This window comes from Diceros bicornis, chromosome 26 (genome assembly GCF_020826845.1).
Source record: "Diceros bicornis minor isolate mBicDic1 chromosome 26, mDicBic1.mat.cur, whole genome shotgun sequence".
NCBI classification, from domain to species: Eukaryota; Metazoa; Chordata; class Mammalia; order Perissodactyla; family Rhinocerotidae; genus Diceros; species Diceros bicornis.
The window spans coordinates 36,211,914-36,233,620 of NC_080765.1; the positions used below are offsets into that span (position 1 = coordinate 36,211,914).

General features: G+C 41.8%; 1 protein-coding gene across 6 annotated transcripts in view; it reads right to left on the reverse strand.

The window, feature by feature from the left end:
* Positions 1-18,333, reverse strand: part of MRTFB (myocardin related transcription factor B) — a 186,934-nt gene extending 168,601 nt beyond the window's left edge. For 4 of the 6 annotated variants that reach the window (XR_009224118.1, XM_058570020.1, XM_058570024.1 and 1 more), the window contains exon 1: positions 9,295-11,009. The gene's annotated coding sequence lies outside the window, so the exon portion shown is untranslated. Of the gene's footprint in view, positions 1-9,294; positions 11,010-11,270; positions 11,346-18,312 lie in introns of those variants that run through there. The other 2 variants (XM_058570019.1, XM_058570018.1) reach the window with 2 other exon arrangements.
* Positions 18,334-21,707: the final 3,374 nt, after the last annotated feature.

The window sequence follows — 21,707 nt, forward strand, 5'->3', positions numbered from 1 at the left end:
TGAGTCCGTTATTCTTTTTTTTTTTTTTAAAGATTTTATTTATTTATTTTTTCCCCCCAAAGCCCCAGTAGATAGTTGTATGTCATAGCTTCACATCCCTCTAGTTGCTGTATGTGGGACGCGGCCTCAGCATGGCCGGAGAAGCAGTGCGTCTGTGCGCGCCCGGGATCTGAACCCGGGTCGCCAGCAGTGGAGTGTGCACACTTAACCGCTGAGCCATGGGGCCGGCCCGAGTCAGTTATTCTTAAAAGGAAATAGAAACTCTGTCTTTATCACCTTTATTTCCCTATCTATCACAAATCTAATCTGTCACAAAATTAAAAAAAAAAATCATTGCCAGTATTGTCAGTAGATAATTACTGACATTAAATACTAGGCACAGCAAAGGAAAAAAAAAAAGCATCATTTCATTACTTGGACATGAAAATCACAGGTCTAGATAATATCTGAACTTTTACAAAAGTCCCTTAGCCAGTAAGGGTAACTCTCAAGGCTTGTCTGCCATCTGGGCCTACACTGATAACTCTCAAATCTGTATTTCCCGTCCTCATCTGAGATCCAAATTATCCATCCAGCTGCCTGCTGGACATGTTCATCCGAATTCACTCATTCACATAGATATATATTGAATACCTACTATGTGCCAAGAGCAGTATGCTAGTCTCTGGAGATTCATAGCGAAGAAAACAGACAGCCCCTGTCCTCAAGGGGGTTCTAATTGTGAAGGAAGACAAACCAATCAAAAAATCATGAAAATATGAAACATACAAATTGTAATTAGCCCTATGTCCCAGTCTAAGCTGGTCTAAAACTGAACTCAGTTTACTCACTGCACTCTGGTCTGCTTGCCCCCCAACCCTAATTCTTGGACAGAAACCATGCCATCGCAGATTACAAAGCCTCAAACTTGCGAGAGGCATTCTTGACCCTCCCTTCCTCCTCAGATCTCATTCTCCAGGCCCAACCTTTATTCCCAGAGTAGATGTGCATGGTTGGCTCTGCCCAGAACAACTTTTCCCCACTTCTTTCATGAACTCCCAATGTGATGGTGGTAGAGAGCTTCCAACCAAGACCTCGGGGCCTGACCAAGGCACAAAACCCAAGGCCAGAGTGCCCCCGGGATTTTAAGAACTGAAGCTGGGAAGGAGAAGCTGGCTCTTTCTCTTGGTTGGAGAGTGCGAAGATGACCCCTGTCACATGGAGAAGCATGAGGGAACAGAGATAAGGGAAAAAGTCCCTGTGATAAAGAGTACCACTTCCAGTCGCCCAGGGCCCCTGAGGTTGTCCTGCTTTCTGCAGCATGTCATTCCTTTTGCGACCTTCTCCAGGAGCCTTCCCCTTTTAACTTAAGATAGTTTGAGCACGGTTTCTGTTACCTGTAGCCAGGATTCCTGACTAAGAGCTCCTAAATGTTTCCAGCCTGTGTCTTATCCAAATCTGCCACAAATGCCCTAGTCCAGGTCCTCATCAACTCTCACCTGGACTCGCGTAACCCCTAATGGGTCTCCTGTCTGCAGCCCTGCTTCCTGCATCCAGCATCAAGAATATAGTAACCAGAGTGGCCACATCACTCTCCCCCGTTAGACTCTTCAACGGCTCTCCATCAATATGGACAAAATCTAAATTCCTTAACAAGACACAGCCAGCTCTCTATAATCAATCTTCCTCTCCAGCTAAGCAACTGTTACTCCCTGCCTCACATTTTATGCTCTGACTATATGAAACTACTTGGGCTTCAGCGACACACACACACACACACACACACACACACAGACACACATACACACATACACCATGCTGAATTGATTGGTAAATAGGATATTTTCCTTTCTGAAAACTTTGAAAACCAGAAGAAATTAAAGAAAAGTGGTTTTCTTAGGCTCGCTTCTAGGCAACAAAGTCATCCCACCTCCATCTACATTTAATTACAACAATAATCCTAAATATGGCTGCTATAAGATATCTGGTGCCAGGACACATGGTGTACACAGCAGCAAGTAACCGGAGGAGAGAATCATAGACCCTAACAAGAAGTTCTGACTGCCTACCCATTTTTGTGGACTGAGTATAAGCATCTAATTTTCAATGAGGCATTCTCACCCAGGTAGAGAAGAGTACTCCCTCCTCACTCTGTGTACCTCCAGTGCCCTCTGTGGATGCTTCTAGCATGGCATGTGAGTTCTTGTTCTTGAAGATAGGGCCGCGTTCCACTCACCTCTGGATCCCTAAGCCCAGTCAAGTGCTTAGTACATATGAGACACTTATAAATGTTCACAGAATGATGCATGTATTTTGAGCTAGGCAGAACACTGAAAGCCATTTTTCTATTTAAAAAAAAGGCACACTGGGTGTTAGATTAGAAAACTTGGTCTTCTCACACTGAATTAGATGAGAATATTGCAAACACAAAACTTAATAATTCTAACCCACTGTTACGGTTAACCAACAGATCATATAATTTTGCACCAATTTTTTAAATGGGAGATGTCTAGAAATAAGGTATGATTTTTTAACTTACAGAAAATTTCAAACAGAGAGAAGACTGCATAAGCAACCAAAGAAAAACAGATTAACTGGACTTCATCAAAAGGAAAAACTTTTTGCTTCAAAGAACAACATCAAGAAAATGAAAAGACAATCCACCGAACGGGAGGAAAATTTTACAATTCATGTATCTGATAAGGATATGTGTATGCGTGTGCACGTGTGTGTGTGTAACCAAAAGATATAAAGAACTTTTACAACGCAACAATAAAAAGACAATGCAATTTTAAAAATGGGAAAAGAATTTGAACAGGTATTTCTCTAAAAAAGATATACAAGTGGCCAACAAGCAAATGAAAAGATATTCAATATCATTAGCCATTAGGGAAATGCAAATCAAAACTACAATGAGATACTACTTCACACTCATTGGGATGGCTACTATGAAGAACAAAAACAGAAAATAACAAGTGTTAGCAAGGATGTGAAGAGACTGGAATCCTCTAACATGGCTCATGGGAATATAAAATAGTGTGGCCACTTCAGAAAACAGTGTGGCAGTTCCTCAAAAAGTTAAACATCTAGTTACCATAAGCCCCAGCCATTCTACTCCTAGGTGTCCAAGAGAAATGAAAACATGTCCACCGAAAAACTTGTACATGAATGTTCACAGCAGCATTACTCATAACAGCAAAACCATGGAAACCAACCAATGTCCATCACCAAATAAACAAAATGTGTTATATCCATGCATTGGAATATTATTCAGCAATAAAAAGGAATGAAATCCTGATACACGTACAACATAGATGAACCTCAAAAACATGCCAAGTGAAAGAAGCCAGACACAAAAGGCCACACATTGTATAACTCCATTTACATGACATGTCCAGAAAAGGCAAATCCACAGACACAGAAAGTAGATTAGTGGTTGCCAGGGGCTGGAGAGAGGGAAGAATGGCGAGTGACTACTAATGGGTATGGGGTTTCTTTTTGGGATGATGAAAGTGTTCTGGAATTAGACAGTGAGGAGCAGTGCACAACTCTGTCAATATACTAAAATCCACTGAATTGCATGCTTTAAACAGGTGAACCTTATGGTATGTGAATTATATCTCAATAAAGCTGTCATTAAAAAATGACTGCACAAAATCATATAGTGACACCTCTGCGCAGAGGCCTGGTTGAATTCACTCTGCCTACTACAGGATAACCTGTCGCAAAAAACACAAAATCTGTTCAAACAAGAAAATGATTTATTTTCCTACCACTAAATCCCTGCAGTGACCAACCATAAAATCAAATTCAAAGTAAAAAGAGGAAAGAACAAAAGAGCACCCAATCTGCAATTTGCTGGCAGGTGTGAAATGGAATTAACCAAAGACTGCACAAAGAAAAATGTTTATCAGAACTGCTCACTTCCCTTTGATTACACAGATTTAAACAAGTCAAAGTCCTTTTTAACTCCTGAGAAAATGTGCCAGCTTCTTGATTAGCACAGAGCAAGGAAAAACAAGCATTCTCTCCTATAGCAAAATTAACATCCCACAGAAGGTCTGCTTGTACTTGGCCGTCATGAACCTTTCATCTCAGAGCACTGCTAATTAAACAAGCGAATGTTGTACTGAACACAATGAGCCAGACACCTTGGCAGGCTCCTAAACTTCATCAGCTGATGCTGAAGAACATCAGAAATACAGAGGATCTGAGAACGATGGTGGTGGTGGTGATAAAGTAGCTTTATCTTCATTCTGGCCAACATTGCAATTACCTACAACAATGGAAACAGTCTAACAACTCGAGACCCCTTTCTCTGTGGGTGTACTTAAGAGAGCACAGACTTCGGAGCCAGAGACCTGGATTTAAGTCTTTGTTTTTTTAACATACTAGCTGCATGCCTGAGGACAAATTTCACAACTGAGCCCTTCTATTCTCTGAAACTGGGGTGATTATATCTATCCTCACAGAGCTGTGGTGAGAATGAGAGGAGGAAATGCACACAAAGGGTACAGCCCAATGCTCAAAATGTACATCCCTACCATAAAAATCCTCACTGCTCTCAACTCTTCAAAGAAGACACTCACTTTAGAGCTTATATCATCGTATAAGTAACTGACATCAGCCATCCTTCTTCCACCCCAAGGACATCTAAACAACCGAAAGATCCTATGGAGATTTCATAAGAAATAAATTATCCCCCCTCCCACAGAACTGAAAGTAAGAAAGCCATCAATAAAGTCTGTTTTAAATGTATTAAATCAGGGCACGACAAAGCATTCATTCACCTCAGAGGTATTTAAAAGCACCGAACTGAAAGACACACCTAGAGAATCACTTACTATTAGGGAGAAATGCATATTTTTCAGTGCAATAATTGGTAACCTTTCCGTAAAGATTGATGCAATCTGATTATAATTCCCAAGTGTCAGTAATCAGTTCTTAAGGTAAAAGAAAGAGGAAGTGGGATGGTTTCAAGTACTCCAGAAAAGATGTAGGAGGATATCCTTTCCCACTGACAGCAATCCATATTTGAGTGATGGCTGCTAGAACATTCAGACTGAAAAACTTTGTGACATTAGAATAGACTGAAATCTATTTAAAACAAAACCTACTGGGTTTAATGTACACAAACACAACTCTCACCATGAAACAGATGTCCTCTCTGAAGAGAACTGGCACAAAGGAAAAGCTTGCATGGAATTCCCGTATTTGTCATTACACCACTATGGTACGGGGCAAATGATGTTGTTCAGCCATACCCCCATGTCGTAAGTCTACTTAATGAGAGCATCTAGACTCTGTAGTAATAGGCAGAGTCCCTCTGCCCAGCTCCAGACAAATTTCCATCATGTCACAACACTAGGCAAAGCTTCCAGGGTTAGGAAGGAAGGAGATTTCTCAAAAGAGATGGGACATGCAGAGGCTGGAGCTATTCCTGGGGAGTTTCACTAAGCACTGTGATCATTATGGAACTTGTGACCTAAAGCTTGTTATCCAGCGCTCTTTCCAAAACTCTACCCTTAAGACACTGAGTTACTAATACCTCTGGGAGAGACCAACTCAGTTAACAGATACCATAGAAGTAAGCCTCGAGTGTTGGCTTTACTAGGGATCTATTCTCTATACTACATATAAGCACTTAAAAAATTTTTTTTTCCTCCTACTGGCAGTTCAATACTCTCACCCTGATCATAAAAGTTTCATCTAAATATTCTACCACCACAAATTCTGTATATAAAGACAGAACTTCTCCTCTTTCCAACTTTCCAATCAAATAACCACTTACACTGCCAATCTAAACTTTAAGGGTCATGCCTAAAATAGGAAGAAACTGTTGCAAATGCACAAAATCCAACTCATTAAATACATAAGAATATCTTAAAATCTGTTTAAATACAGTATAAAAATTTTTACAAATGCAGCTAAGAGGAGAAATAAATGATAAAATATTAATTTTAATTAGGACTTCGGTTTAACTACTACTATTGCTCACTTTCCAGGAGTATTTTTGGAATTAGGGCTTTAAAGCATGCGATTAACAAAATTAACTCATCAATGAAATGAAAGCTACCACATTAAGCAAATTCCTATACTACTGCAGAAGAGAGATTCAAGAGCCCAGAACTTTGGTTATTTTAGAAAACAAATACAAGATTATACCATTAGCCACAATAAGATGTCAGAGGGAAAAGTCCAGGAAATCTCTCTAGTAGTAGAATTTACATTCTACTAATGAAGATTCAATAATTTCAAGTCTGCCTAGATTTAACTTTGGACTATTTATTAAGAAAAGAGTTGCTAAGCCATTAAAGTACAAATAACAATTGCTAGCAGACGATTAATTTAATCAAGTTAAAATTTTTACATGCAAATAACTGCTGCTAAAATACTAATTAAAACTAGCTCATGCATTCTTTAGAATCCCATATTCCAGTGGAAACAAACTGTAGGAAACAAGAGTCCGAAACACTACCTAAATCTATTAGATAATTGTTCCATCCTCTCTGTTTATTTTGGCTGTGAAAAACTGGTTTAGGAGTCAGAAAACTTAGTAGGCAGGATACTGGATTATGATTTATAAGAAATATAAAATTGGTCATTCAGATGACCATAACTTATTTCTCGTATGTATTTGGTCTTCATCCAGTTTCTGGCACAGAGCTCCTGAAACCCTTGGAATTTCATTAAGTGTTGAGAGTGATAAAAGTGTCTTTTATTATGTTAATGAGGTGACTTCTGGAAAACACCCAAGGATGTGGGCTGGTTGCCAGAGGAGCCAACCATGTGATTAGAAGGTGGGAACTTTTAAGCCCACGCCCCAACCTCCAGAGAAGGGAGCAGGGCTGGAGGTTGAGTCAATCGCCAATGGCCAATGAGTTAATCAATCATGCCCATGTAAGGAAGCCTCCATAAAAACCCAAAAGGACTGGGTGTGGAGAGCTTCCAAGTTGGTAAACACATGGAGATATGAGGAGCGTGTTCCACTCAGAGAGGACATAGAAGCTCCGCACCCTTTCCCCATACCTCACCCTATGCATCTCTTCTATCTGGCTGTTCCTGAGTTACATCCTTTTACATTAAACCAGTGAGTAATAGTAAGTAAAATGTTTCCTGAGCTCTGAGAGCCATTCTAGCAAATTAATCAGACCCGAGGAGGGGGTCAAGGGAACTTCTGATTTATAGCCAGTCGGTCAGAAGTACAGTTGACAACCTGGACTGCAAGTGGAATATGAAGTCCAAGGAGGGAGTCGTTGGAATCTCCAGTCGGTAGCTAGTCGGTTAGAAGCACAGGTAACAACCTGGGCTTGCAGCTGGCATCCGAAGGGGGCGGAAGAGGGGGCTGACTTGTAGACTGAACTCTTAACCTGTGACATCGGACGCCATCTCCGGGTAGGTACTGTGAGAATTGAGTTGAATTCCTGGACACCCTGCTGGTGTCCGAGAATGGCTTGGTGTTGTGTGGGAAGCACCCCCCCAACACACATTCGTTGGAATTGGGTCTAGGAACCCTTTTAGGTTTATACATTCTTCTCGATAGCTGGGAATCTATTTTTCTACTTTTATTTTCAATAAATGCTGAACCACGCAATTAATATATAACTCAATTTCTCTCCATTATAATTAAAAAGATATTTGGGGCATTCATTTTATCCTTATCTTCAAATAATATATCTGAAAAATATTCCCATGTCTATAATATGAAACAGAAATAGGATTCCTTAATAATATCTAGTATCTTCCCTAGTTTAGATACTTACTTTGCCCTTAACTACAACAACAAAAAAAACAGACTTAAAACACAGTAGTGTAAGTGATTCTGAAAATAAACGGGATATAGTCCAAATAAACAATCCAAACAAAATGTCACAAAACGTTATGGTAGTAAGTGTTACTATAATTATGTATGTCTAGATTTAGGTACATTTAAAAATTACAGATGCTAGTTTTCTACTCCAAGAAATTAAATTTCTTAATTAAAATTTAAGGCACTTCTCATTTACATCTTAATTCTAACTTAACAAGGACAATACACACCAATCATTAATCCTTTCAAAAACAATCTGAGTGCCTGCCAGGTATCAAATTAGTTGCTGGATGTAAGCCAGTAAAGAAAACACACTTGGTTCCAGCCTCCATAGTATTTTGGTCAACAATGTTAACTCGGAGTGAAAAGAAAAGCACCCACATGAAAGGCAATCTATATTATAAGAAGATGCATTTTATAAGTCTACGAAAAAGAGATAAATTTTAATTGGCTTTTTTATTAGTCAAAGAACAAACAGTAGGTCAATGACAAAGTTGGTGTCTGTTTAATGTGAGACCTTCCTTAAGTAACTATTATTTGACTGAAATAAAATCTAAAACAAACATAAAGTTAGAGCTCACATTCATATCAGAAACTGGCAAAATCCTCTGGACAAAAGAGATTCAATGTCCATATTCATAGGTTTACATGTGAACGCATATTCACATAATTCACATAACTCAGTAATATTCCATTATCACCCAAGTTTGTAAATCATATTCGGTATTCTATTCTGCAAACTGATCCATGTTGAAAGATGTTAAAAGGTTAGTTTTTAAAGTCTCTTTAAGCTCCACTATAAGTGAATAAAAAACAAAGGTATTGTTCTCCAGAAGAAAACTTTCAGTATCCAAAACAATTGGTTGCAATAATTTAAAAATATTTATAATGAGTTAATCAGGGCAACAGACCTAAAAACAAAGAACACAACCTGTAAACCAATTTAAAGATCTGTATATAAATACTTCTATATCCACAGATAAATTCCTAGAAGTATGTTCATCAAAATACTAATGGCAGGCAGTCACTTCTGGGTGGCAGGAGTTGAGTGTTTACTTTTGTCATTATGTTGTTTTCCGTTGATGGAAGTTCTTTCTCATTATTATAATAAGAAAATACAACACATTTTCATTTAAGAAAGTGTTGCTATCTCACTAAAAGTGACCTCAAACCCCTTCAACTCCCTATTTAAAAACAAAGTTTTCACTGAATGCTGCAAGTATATATAGCCAACAAAGAGCTTATGGGTTTCTACCTGCTGGATCTCCTTCTCAGGACCATGCTTTAAAACAATGAGATAATGGGAATTTAAAGATTAGATTCAAAGAGGCAAGCAAAGCCAAGACCTTATTCAAACAGCCCACGTTCCTGGCATCCACCTTGAACTTAAACACTCCTAAAGCAACCTCCCTTTTACATCTTAAGAAAGCAGGCTGTGGAGAGGAATTAAAAAAAGAATAGAAACTTCTTTTTTTTAAAAAAAATGTAATCATAAAACAACTTACCTCCGTAAAAATATTTAATTATTTTCCTGTCTTACATTCTCTTTCTTAGCACCTTTATTGTGAACCTGGAGGGGAAAAAAAAGTAAAATTCACTTTTTGTTGAACACCTACTACAGGCCAGGCAGAACGGTCTGAGAGAGCCTCCCGGAGAACATGAAGCCTGAGATAAATTGGAAAGAAAAGAATAGAAGTTACTAAAACGGGATGGTTGAGAAGGAAAATGGGAAGTTGCATGTGTACTTAAATAACTTTTCCTAAATTGTTCAAGAACCTATAAATGACTGTACTCAACAAACAGGTTGAAAGCACTGTGGCAGGGTCAGAGCTGGGCTGCTAGACTTAGGACGTCTGCATTGGAATCCCAGCTCTACCACCTCCTAGCCTGTGTGATCCTGAGCAAGCCCCTAAACCTGTATGCCTCAGTTTCCCCATATGTATAATAATAGTACCCAACTCACAGGGTTGCTGAGGACTATATGAGATAACCCACATCAGGGACTTTTTTAAAAACAGTTCCTGGAACATAATAAATGGTCAACAAATGTTAATTATGGTTTCTATGATTATATGCTCTTATATAATAAATCTGTTTGCCTCTCACCACCTCCACCACCACATTTTACTGTCATCATTATTAGTGAGAAATGGCATAAGCCTGTCTTCAAGAGGCGTACAGTGTACTTGGTGAGACGAGTTACCCAGACACATAACATAAGGCAAAAGAAAGATCAAAGTCAATTATTCATTCCTTTATTTAACAAATATGACTGTCTATTCTTTGCCAGATATTTTGCTGGGCATTCTCCGGTGGACATGATGGACACAGTTTCCCTCCTCACAGTTTCCAGTCTATCAAGGCCCAAGCTACAGGACAGACAAGCTGCACGAGGAGACAGATACCGTTTTCACTGGGTGAGGGGAGTATGTATCTGAACTGGTAGAATTGAGTGGCAGAACATACTGAGTGGAAGGGATGGTGTTACAGGAAGCACAAGGCCTTTGGGGAATGCTAAGTAGCCTCGTTGTCAGGGTGCATCCAAGAGGGCAATCAGTAGTAAAGCTAGAAAACAGGAGAGGCCTCAAGTGCCAGGCTGAGTCTGCTCTCTCTTCTCAAGTACATTGATTACCCTGCTCAAACTGAATCACAGCTTACTGTCAACTTCAATTGTGACACGGCCACACGTCACTTAAAGACAGGGACACATTTTGAGAAATGCACTGTTAGGCAATTTTGTCGCTGCATGAACATCATATAGTGTGTACTTACACAAAACTAGATGGTATAGCCCACTCCACACCCAGGCTGTATGTACTAATCTTATGGGACCACCGTCCTATATGCCATCTGTCATTGACTGAAACATTATGTGGCACATGACTGTATCTTTTTACTGTCTTTCTTCATGGTTTCTTTTTTTCTCTTTTAACAGTGAGAGGGGTGAGTAGGAAAAAGAAAAGGAGAACAGCAACCTGCACCCATGTTGGCATTGGTGGCGACGGTGGTGGAAGCAGCACTAAGTGACGAGTTTCACGTGCTCTTTTTTAATTCTCCGAATATTCTTACAAAGACAGAATTGTTCCTTTACAGATTAGGAAACTGAGGCTCAGAGAAGTCAAATAGATGCCTGATGTCCACAGAACTAATAAACGCAGATACAGAATTTAACAGGAAGTTTGACTCCCAAGGCTTTCTTTCTTTTAGGCAAAAATGTACAAGGGATTTTGCAGAATTTAAAGTCTGTTAAAGGGCCAGCCCCATGGCTTAGCAGTTAAGTGCGTGTGCTCCGCTGCTGGCGGCCCGGGTTCGGATCCTGGGCGCGCACTGACGTACCGCTTCTCTGGCCATGCTGAGGCCGCATCCCACATACAGCAACTAGAAGGATGTGCAACTATGACATACAACTATCTACTGGGGCTTTGGGGGGAAAAATAAATAAAAATTATAAAAAATAAAAATAAAGTCTGTTAAAAACTACCTATAGCTTCAGGGTATATCAATTTCCATACTTATACAGAAACAGCCTTCATACGTACAATCAAAACCTAAAAGATAAAAGAAGAGAAGATCTCACTTACAAAAGCAAAAAAAAGATAAAATATGTAAAATAAAGTTAACAAGAAATGGGCAAAAAATGAGAAAATCTTTAAAATGCTCCAGAAAGATTCAAGAGTAAAACCTAACAAATTAAAAATATACAATGTCCTTGGATAAGAAAATTCAATATCAGAAAGATAACAATTCTCCCTGTATTAGTTTATAATTTTAACGGGATCTCAATTTTTTTTTTTTGGTGAGGAAGATCAGCCCTGAGCTAACATCCATACCAATCCTCCTCTTTTTGCTGAGGAAGACTGGCCCTGGGCTAACATCCTGCCCATCTTCCTCCACTTTATATGGGATGTCACCACAGCAGGGCTTGACAAGTGGTGCGTCGGTGCATGCCCAGGATCTCAATTTTTTTAAAGTGTTTTTTCCTGGAACTAGACAAATGATTCTAAAGTTTACATGGAAAAATAAACAAGCAAAAATTGCCAGGAAAATAAAGGGAAACAGAGGAAACTAGTTTTACAAGATATTAAAACATTTTATAAAACCAATAACGTGTACTAGAGTATGAATAGAAAGACTAACGGAATAGAATAGAAAGTCCAGAGATGTGCCCCAATATATCCGGAAGTTCAGAAAACAATAAAGGTATATTATCTTCTGAAACAAATGGGTAAACATAACTGGCAGTCATATGGAAAAAGATAAAGTTGAATCTATACATCACCCCTGAACACCAGAATAAATTCTAAAAGGATCAAAGATTTAAACGTAAAAATGAAACTATAAAAGTACTAAAACATGGGCAAACTCCAAATTCTTGGAGGCCTTTCTGTGACTCAAAAGACACCAGATACCATAAAAGATTACCTAAAATATAAATAAAAAACTTTCAAGCCTCCTCTATACCAAAATACATGAAAATAAATTTTTTAAAAAATTACAAATTCAGGAAAACTGCAACTCACACCACGAAGGGCTAATCTCTCTAATATAAAAATTCCTAGAAATAGATTTTAAAAAAAGGCAATCCGGGGCCAGCCTGGTGGCGCAAGCAGTTAAGTGCGCGTGCTCCACTGCGGTGGCCCGGGGTTCGCCGGTTCAGATCCTGGCCACGCAATGACGCACCACTTGGCAAGCCATGCTGTGGCGGTGTCCCATATAAAGTGGAGGAAGATGGGCATGGATGTTAGCCCAGGGCCAGTCTTCCTCAGCAAAAAAAGAGGAGGATTGGCATTGAATGTTAGCTCAGGGCTGGTCTTCCTCACACACACACACACAAAAAAAACTGGCAATCTAAAAGAAAAATATGCAAAGGGCATGAAGAGATGGTTCATAGAAAAAGAAATAGAAATAGTCTTTAAGCATATGAAAAGATGCTCAGTCTCATTCATAATCAAAGTAATGCATGTTAAAACTACACTGAGTTGTCATTTTTCACCTATCAGACTGATACAAATCCAAAGGTTGGTAAAGGAGAGGTACTCTAATGCACTACTTGTTCAACGGTACAACCCTGAAGGAGGACAGCATTCATCATAATCATAAACGCACCGTTAACTGACCCAGCAGTCCTACTTCTGGAAAGATAGCCCACACATATACCTCACATATAGAAAATGATACGTGTACAAGGCCATTCACCACAGGTTGTCTGCGACGGCAAGAGATTGGAAAAACTCAAATAAGCACCAATGGGGGCTAGTTCAATAGACTATGGCAGAGGCATACGACAGAATATTCTGAAGCTGTTAAATAAATGTTTTTTATACACTAATATGAAAAGATCCCAAAGGCATATTAACTGAAAAAAAGGGCAGAATAATTTATATAGTATGCTACATTTTATATAAAAAGGAGCCTGTATATATAGTATACTGGTACTCGCTTGTTATCTACACAAAGAAACAATAGATACCCATAGGAAACAAAAAAAACAGGTTATCTATGGGGGGAGGGGACAAGTGAGACCAATACAGAATTAGAAATTAGACTACTCAAAATATGCTGCTTTAACTTTTGAACCCTATGAACATTTTCTCTATACAAAAAGACTCTTAAAGTGTTAAAAGTGTAACTCACAGAAAGAAAAGAAAGAGAACTATCCATAAGTCAGAGTCAAAATCCAACAAGCATTAAAAAAAAAAAAGAATTTTTCTCTGAAATTAGACATTGACAAGCATCACTTAGTGTGGCCATCACTAAAAATTTTTATAAAAGAGGGGCAGGCCCAGTGATGTAGCAGTTAAGTGCACGTGCTCTGCTTCGGCGGCCAGGGGTTCGCAGGTTCAGATCCCGGGCGGGGACCGAGGCACCACTTGTCAAGCCATGCTGTGGTGGTGTCCCACATATAAAGTAGAGGAAGATGGGCATGGATGTTAGCCCAGGGTCAGTCTCCCTCAGCAAAAACAGGAGGATTGGCATCAGACGTTAACTCAGGGCTAATCTTCCTCACACACACAAAATAAATAAATAAATTATAAAAAACAATGTAATTTTTTTTCAATCGAGCTAAAGCATATGATTATAATAATCTATTAAAAAGCTATTTGGAGGGGTGAGGAATTAGAAGAGAGAACAGGAAGGTGCAATGAGAAGGATGTTGTAGTCTAATGGTTCTCAAAGGACAGTCCCTGGACCAGCAGCATCAGCATCACCTGAGAATCTGTTAAAATGGCAAATTCTGAGGCCCAGCCCAAACCTACTGAACCAGAAACTCGAGGAGTAGCAAGGAGCAATGCTTGTAATACACACTCAAGCTCGAGAGCCACGGATCTTGTCCAGTGCCTCTCACACATTCACATGTGTCACTTGGTGGAGGATCTTGTTAAAAGGCAGATTCTGGTTCTGTAGGTCTGGGGTGACCCCAGAGTCTGCATTCAAACCAGCTCCAGGATGCTGCTGACGTGCTGCTGGTTTGGGGAGTATACTTTGAGGAGAACAGCTCAAGTCCACCTGGGGAAGAAGGTATGCAAATGGTCTTTGCATGGTTGAGTTTCCTATGAAACCTGCCCTCAATATCTGAACGAAAAAGTCCTTACACAGGTTTCCCCGCTAAGAGATACCATGGTAGCCTCCCATATAAATTCCGTACTTAACATGTAGTAAATATATTTTCAAATATATTTCTTATTAAAACCACAATAACAACTATGAATTATTGAAATTCAATTTAAGGATGTCCCTGAGAAAACTTTCATTTATAAGTGGACCTATGAGCCTTCCAGAATGGAAACAAACAAAACACCATATTCCTGCATCTGCCTGGTTATACTGTCTGATTAACTGGACCTCAAACGCATTAACCACACCATCTGCTCTCCATGAAAAATCACCAAGCAGTTTGTTTCCTTCTAAACATTTTCAAAAAATGGTTCTTATATTTACAAACACCGATTCTCCCTTTGTTGTACATGGAGGAAAAAAATCTTACAGCAATCTTCCAAATAAAGAATTCTGGTTAGACAGAAGAATCTAGAAATGTTGTGTATCTTCATTTTGCAAGTCATCCTTTGGATCAAGTTTTTGGTGTTAAACATTAATCAATGTGCTGAAATTTCTACATATTCCCTATTTCACTGACTCTAACATACCATCAACTTTCAGACACACTATTATTTTACGTACTAAGAAAAGTTGCCAATTAAACCATGACATATCAATTTTAAGATACCATTCCGTCTTAGATTTGCACCTTAAAAATCAATGAAATAGCTTATTTATAAATCTCAGACACACTTGCATAGTAAATTACTCATTTTCATCCATAAAGACATAGTTTTTTGCCCATTCTACAATGTGTTCCCTACTCCTAAAAACTGGAACAGTTTCAATATTTATGCAATTCATATTATTTGGTTCATTTTTACACAGACGAATAAAAAAAAAGTAGTGAAGAGAAAGGAAAGGAGTGACCTCTTTTTACTCTGGAATGTGATACTGCTTGCTCAAAGTAATAAAATTAATTACTCTCAATTTGGATAATTTTCCAATCCAAAAGTATTCAACGTATCTCTCTCTAGACAATTTAATATACATCTTTCTATTCTGACAACAGTCTTTACTTACATGTTTGTTTCCATAGAACCTTTCAAAAGTAACAAGCAATGAACAAGAAACAAACATCTTACAGCAAGAAACAACTTATCCATTCCATGAAAAGGAAAAATAACTGTCCTTTGTAGATTTAACAAGAGTTAAAGAAATTTATGTTACACTGTAGCTATATAATAGTCTAAGTTGAACTTTCTTAACTCAATTTGCATTTTCCCCATAGCAGCAAGACCAACGAATCATACCAGCACTGAGAACATATGTGATTATAGATCATTTTAATTTTCACCTCTGTACACATCTGCATTTTCCAAATTCTCTAATAGGGATATTTGTAAGTAGGGAAGAAGGTTATTTAAAAAGCAGTTACACTGATTTGTCTTTTACTTTAACTCAGACCTTTTTAGTTAGTCTACACATTATTGCTGTTGCTTCCCAACTCCATTCTCACCTCAAACTGCTCACTAATCCAAGTGTTTGTCAATATTTCTAACAAGAATTTCCATTAAACAAAGCAAATTTTTCAGAGAGACATAGACACTAACCTTGTCTTCCATCTGAGATTCTAGAATAATCAATGAAAGTGTCATTAGCCAAGAGCCTGCCTTTTTGGTATGTCATTCACTTCAGAAAGAATAGGGGGAAAAATTTCCCAACAAAAATTAAGTATCAGTTAAATTCTGCCCCCTTTCCTGTTATAACTGAATAGGCAATGGAGATTGTTCTTTAGAGATCTCAAGGGGGATCCACTTGTCCTCTAAGAGACAAGTTTAGTTATCAAAGTGTCTGGGGGACACCACTGGCATTCAGTGTTTGGGGGCCAAGATGCTGGACTTCACACAATGCATGGGACAGACCCACATAAAGAAGATTCATCCTGGTCCTAAGACTCTTTTAAGTGTCCAGCCAGATTAATCACTATAAACTGGTATTGCTTTAGAACATAATACTGAAAAGTTTTTGTAAGAAATGACGGGAGGGGCCGCCCCATGGCTGAGTGGTTCAAGTTCCACATGCTCTGCTTCGAGGCCCGGGGTTCTCCGGTTCAGATCCAGGGCGCGGACCTGTTCCACCCATCGGCCATGCTGTGGAGGCATCGGGCGTACAAGATAGAGGAAGACTGGCATAGATGTTAGCTCAGGGCTAATCTTCCTAAAACAAAAAAAAAGAGGAAGATTGCCAAGGGATGTTAGCTCAGGGTGAATCTTCCTCATCAAAAAAAAAAAAAAAAAAAGAAGAAGAAGAAGAAATTATGGGAAAATCCCAGCAATTTAGAAGGTACCTAATGAGAGAAGTTGAGATAGAATAAGAATTAATGTCTAAAAATTAGTGACCATTTTCTCACACCATGCATTGTTACTCAACATTTAAGTGCAGTGTCATAATACTGAGCATATTCAATCTAGTGAGATATCGACACTGAATCTCAAAATTTCAATCTAGCTAATATTTGCTTCATTATTATCAATAAGTGGTAGGAATCCAACTTTGTGCCTCGAAGTAGCAGTGTCTTAAAGCTTGTGGCACAAAGCATGTCATACAATGTAGTCTGAAAATATGGCATCCATAAAGGGGTTATATTATTTATGTGTTGATTGAGACAGTCCACAATTTTATCTGGGCATGTGATCCCTAATTCAATGTAGGCTGTTTCTCTATTATCATAAATAGGCTATCCCTACTCTTAGGTGTTCCTCACCCCCACCCTACCTATAACTCTGCTCTTTCGTTTCCTTGTTTGAAATAGCTCCTAATATTTTTATGTTCTTCTATCTAAATATATTCATTAGAAGCAGGGCGCAAGCACCCAGCACACACCGTCTTCTAGCACAGTATTATGTGCTAGATGTAAATGATATAGCAACGCCTGTCATATACTGTTCTGGTTTTATTTCTCCCTTACATTTAAACTGGAGCATCCTACTGATTTTCAATTACGTGTGGAGGTAGGTTATGCTGCTGCTGAATTTCATTTCAGGGCCGTAAAGTGGGCTTTACAAACGTTTGCTGCAAAGGGGAGGCGCCGTGGATCTGACAAGGTGGAGCACCACTGCTCCACAGACTGGAATCACATGCTTAACAAAAGCAAACTTAAGTTTCTTTTGCCTAAAGCAAGCCCTGGGCTCTGATATCCCACTTTCATTCGGCCTGACACCCCAGCCCCGCACCCACCCGCTGCTCTAAGCCCACTTCTGCTCTCACACAGGGCCAAACAAGGGTTCTTGACCATTTCGGGGTGAGTGACCCTTTGGGAAATTTGACAAAAGCCAGGACTCTCTCGCAAGGAACTCATACAAATTGAATGCTGCATTCAATTTCAGGGGGGCTCCCGGACACGCCCTCTGCAGCCCAATCGGGACTCGAGGACTAGAACTCGAGCCCTAAAACCCTGCGAGTGGGGGTGGGGAGAAGGATGGGAGGCAGGGACGGGCCGTGGGCGCGGGCGTCGGGGTGCCCGGGTTTGCACCCCATTCCACCGCTCCCAGCAGTGTGACTGCAGGCAGGGCGCTCCACCTCTCTGTGCAGCCCGGAGTGGGACCGCGCAAGTTCGTGCCCGGCACACCGTAAAGGCTCAACAAATGGGGCTGCTGCGGCCAGCAGCCCCGCGTCCTCAGCGCCAAGCCGCCGCCAGAGGAGACTGAGGCGGGCCCGGGGTCGCGCCTGAGCGCGAGGACCGGCTGCAGGCGGACTGGCCCGGGCGGCCCCGCGGCCCCGGCCCGGCCGCCCCGCCCCGCCTTGCCCGCGCGGGTCCCGGGACGGCGCGGACCGGGCGGCTCCGCTGCAGCCGCGGGGCGAGCCGGGGCGGCCGCCCAGGACGCGGCCGCCCGTCCGGCCCGCTCCCCGACCCGGTCCTGGGTCTCCGCCGCTCTCACCCCCTCCTCAGCCCCCAACGGCCGCCACCGCCGGCCGCAGCTCACCTCCCCGGCTGCCGCCGCCGCCGCCGCTACGGCCGTCGCGCGCGATCTCGCGAGACTTCGCTCCCCTCCGCGCCCCCCCCCCCCACCCTCCCCTCTGCGCGGCGCGGTGCGCGCGACCCCAGCCTGGAACCGCCCCGGCGCCCTCCCCAGAAGCTGCCCCGCTGGCCTCGGGGTTCGGCCTAGCCGTGCACGAGACCCCGCGTCCGCGTCCCTGCCTCCATTCCGCCCGCCTCTGTGACGATGAAGGGTTAAAGGCCAGGTGCGAGACGGACGCCTCCCTCTCACCTGGCCGGCCCCGGTCGGGTGCGCGTACGCATGCGCGCGCCAGGGGCCCTGAACCTGCGAGCCTTTGCAAGGGCCCTGAGCACGGTGACTGCAGTGATCCTAGACGCCGGTCTTGGAGTGCTTACTCTGTGCCGAGTAGTTTTACACCTCCCCTTGGGTCCTCACAACAGCCCCAAGAAGTGGGTATTCCCATCCTCCCCGTTCCAGAGAGGAAGAAACGGAGGCGTGGCAAGCTCCAGGTCACACAGCTAGGAATTGGCATCCGGGGTTGTCTGACGCCCAAGCCAAAGCCCGATTTTTCCACCTTCCTGACAACCCCTGGGCCCTGGCCCTGTCCCTCCTTCCGCTGAGGGCGGTCTTTACTTCCCTCCCAAGGTTCACCAAGGTGAGAGGAGACGTCCTAGGAGGTAATTTGCTACAGTCTCTGGTTTTATGGAGCTGGCGGCAGGAAGAACTTCTCCCTCATTACACAGACGTCCTAAGGCCTCCCTGTGCCAGGCCCTGTACAAGGCCCTGAAAACGAAGTGACTGTTTATATTGGGTTCTGTCTCCTCTTTAGACTGGTGGCGATTTGATGGAAGAGAGCACAGTAGAATGGGACACAGGATGTAGAACCAGGATGTACATGATGTTAGGGAGCACAGAGAAAGGTGTGTTTCTTCCTAGGGGTAAAATCTTAATATTACATAATTGTTTCTAAAGAAGAGGGGCTAGCATTTATTGAGAGCATTTCAAGGTCGGTACCAATATTCTTCCCAGTTAAGTCAGGAGACTCAGGGCCTAAGTTTCCATAGCGAGACAGAATTTGAACCTGGGTCTGAGTCCAGAGCCCAGAACTGCTTTGCCCTGAAATCCCGTGAGCTAGCATGAGCTGGTTCATCTGGGCCAACAAGTTGTTGTAAAATCAAGAGCTTTGGAGGTTCTAGCTATAACTTCACTTCGCATCAGGGTCTGCATGGGCTTACCCAGCCTACTTGATAGTTACATCAGTGTCCGTAAACGTTGGCCTGCCCACTTTCCACCCTGTCCACTCCCTCCAGAAACAATGCCCCTCTCTACAGGCCAGACGTTATGGGTGCCCCTCCGTGTGCCAAAATCACCCAACCCATCTGATGGAGCAAGTGGGAGAGGACGGGAAATCATATCTGATGGGCAGCTACAAGAGGTCAAGCACTGCCCCGAGTGCTGTCTATTCCTTAACTCATTTAGTCCTCCCAATACCCCCATGTGGAAGATATGGTTGTCCTCATTTCACAGATGAGGAAACCAAGGGCATAAAGGGAAGAGAGCTTCCCCAAGCGTACACAGTTGGTTAAGTGGGAGGGCTGGGGTTTCACCCCTGGTCAGTCTGTCCCCAAATCTACAAACTTTGGCCTCAGTGACCAACAAGGTTCTTCCCAGCCCCCAAAGCCTGTGTCTTCATGAAACTGAAAACTTAGAAATCCCCTGAGATCAGGACTCCAGTCTAAGATACCATATGTTCTCCTCTGGGTGGACTGTGCCTCAATATTCTCATCTAAACTAAGGGTATAAATAGCTTGTTGGGAGGATTAACCAAGTTAATATATGTGAAGCATGTAGAAAAGTGCGTTGCACAGATTAAGCTCTCAGTAAATTATAGCTATTATTACCATGGGTGCGATCTCTGCGATATTTTATTCTTTCCCATCTCCCAATATAAACTCCAAATCAATTTGGAGGATGTGACCTTAACTGCTCAGGCGTGGATTGGTTTTTAGCACACTGGAAACAATAAATGTTCTTTAATGGACAAAATTACCCGTGGACTTCCCCCTGATCATGGAAAGAGACCAGACTTTCCCAAAGCTCTGATGCACTCTCTCTTCCCAGTTTCCTGGGAAACTGGCAGCCAGTTTTATAAAAGGCACCCGTTATATAGGAAAAGCCACTCAAATATTTTTCAGTTGTTTGCAAAAACAAAAAGAAAAAAAGTTAAGTGGAAACTTCTTAAGAGAATTTCGGGAGTGAGGGCAGGGGTTAATATAACCACAGTGACATCATGATTGGGGGGAAAGTTTTTTACAGGAACTGAAGCTGCCACCACCCTCAGGCCACGGTACCCCAAAGTTAGGTTTCTACCCTGACACAAGGCATGCCACACGTTCCCACCAATGGCAGTTCCCATCAAAGGGGTGGACACAGCAAGATCCATAGAGGGCATTGTAGTTTGACCAAAAAAATCAAGGTGATTCTAATAGGCACACTCCTAAGGGTTTAACATATGGTTTCCAAAAAGCGCTTTTAAAACATCTTTTGATCCAAGAGGAATTTGATAAATGCCTATAATGAGATTTATTTAATGCTCATTCATTCAAGAAAAACTTAAGCACTTCAGTGCCAGTTACTGTGTTAGTGTCTGTGAGCAAGACAGACACAGTCCATGCTCTCATCACATTTATGGCCTAGAAGGAGAGCGAGGTGTTAATTAAATAATTGAACTAGGGGCCGGCCTGGTGGCGCAAGCGGTTAAGTGCACGCGCTCCGCTGCTGGGGCCTGGGGTTCTCCGGTTCGGATCCCGGGCGCGCAATGACGCACCGCTTGGCAAGCCATGCTGTGGCGGGGTCCCATATAAAGTGGAGGAAGATGGGCGTGGATGTTAGCCCAGGGCCAGTCTTCCTCAGCAAAAAGAGGAGGATTGGCAGATGTTAGCTCAGGGCCGAACTTTCTCACAAAATAAATAAATAAATAAATAAATAATTGAACTAATAAGTGTTGAAATGTTATATGATAAATAGAATGAAAAAGAAGAGCAAATGACCAAAAACAAAGGCTAGATGGAAGGGTAGGAAAGAACTTGCTTGAACTAAGTTCCGGAGGATGTGTCAGAGTGAACTAGGCTAGGAGAGGGGAGAGCATTCCAGAGATAGGGATGGCATCGATCAGCAAGGAGTAGGTAAGAGCTGGTAGCTGGGAGGGCAGGGTGGACTGGAGCCTTAAGAGACATCCCAGACATGTACACATCCTGAGCACCTGGGGAGAGTGGAAAGGAGAGAACCCAGCTGGAGGCAGAAGAGTATAGTGAGCAATGCCATTGGTCCCCCCACACCATCCTGCCCCCTTGGTCAATCCAAGCTCATTATGGAATCCT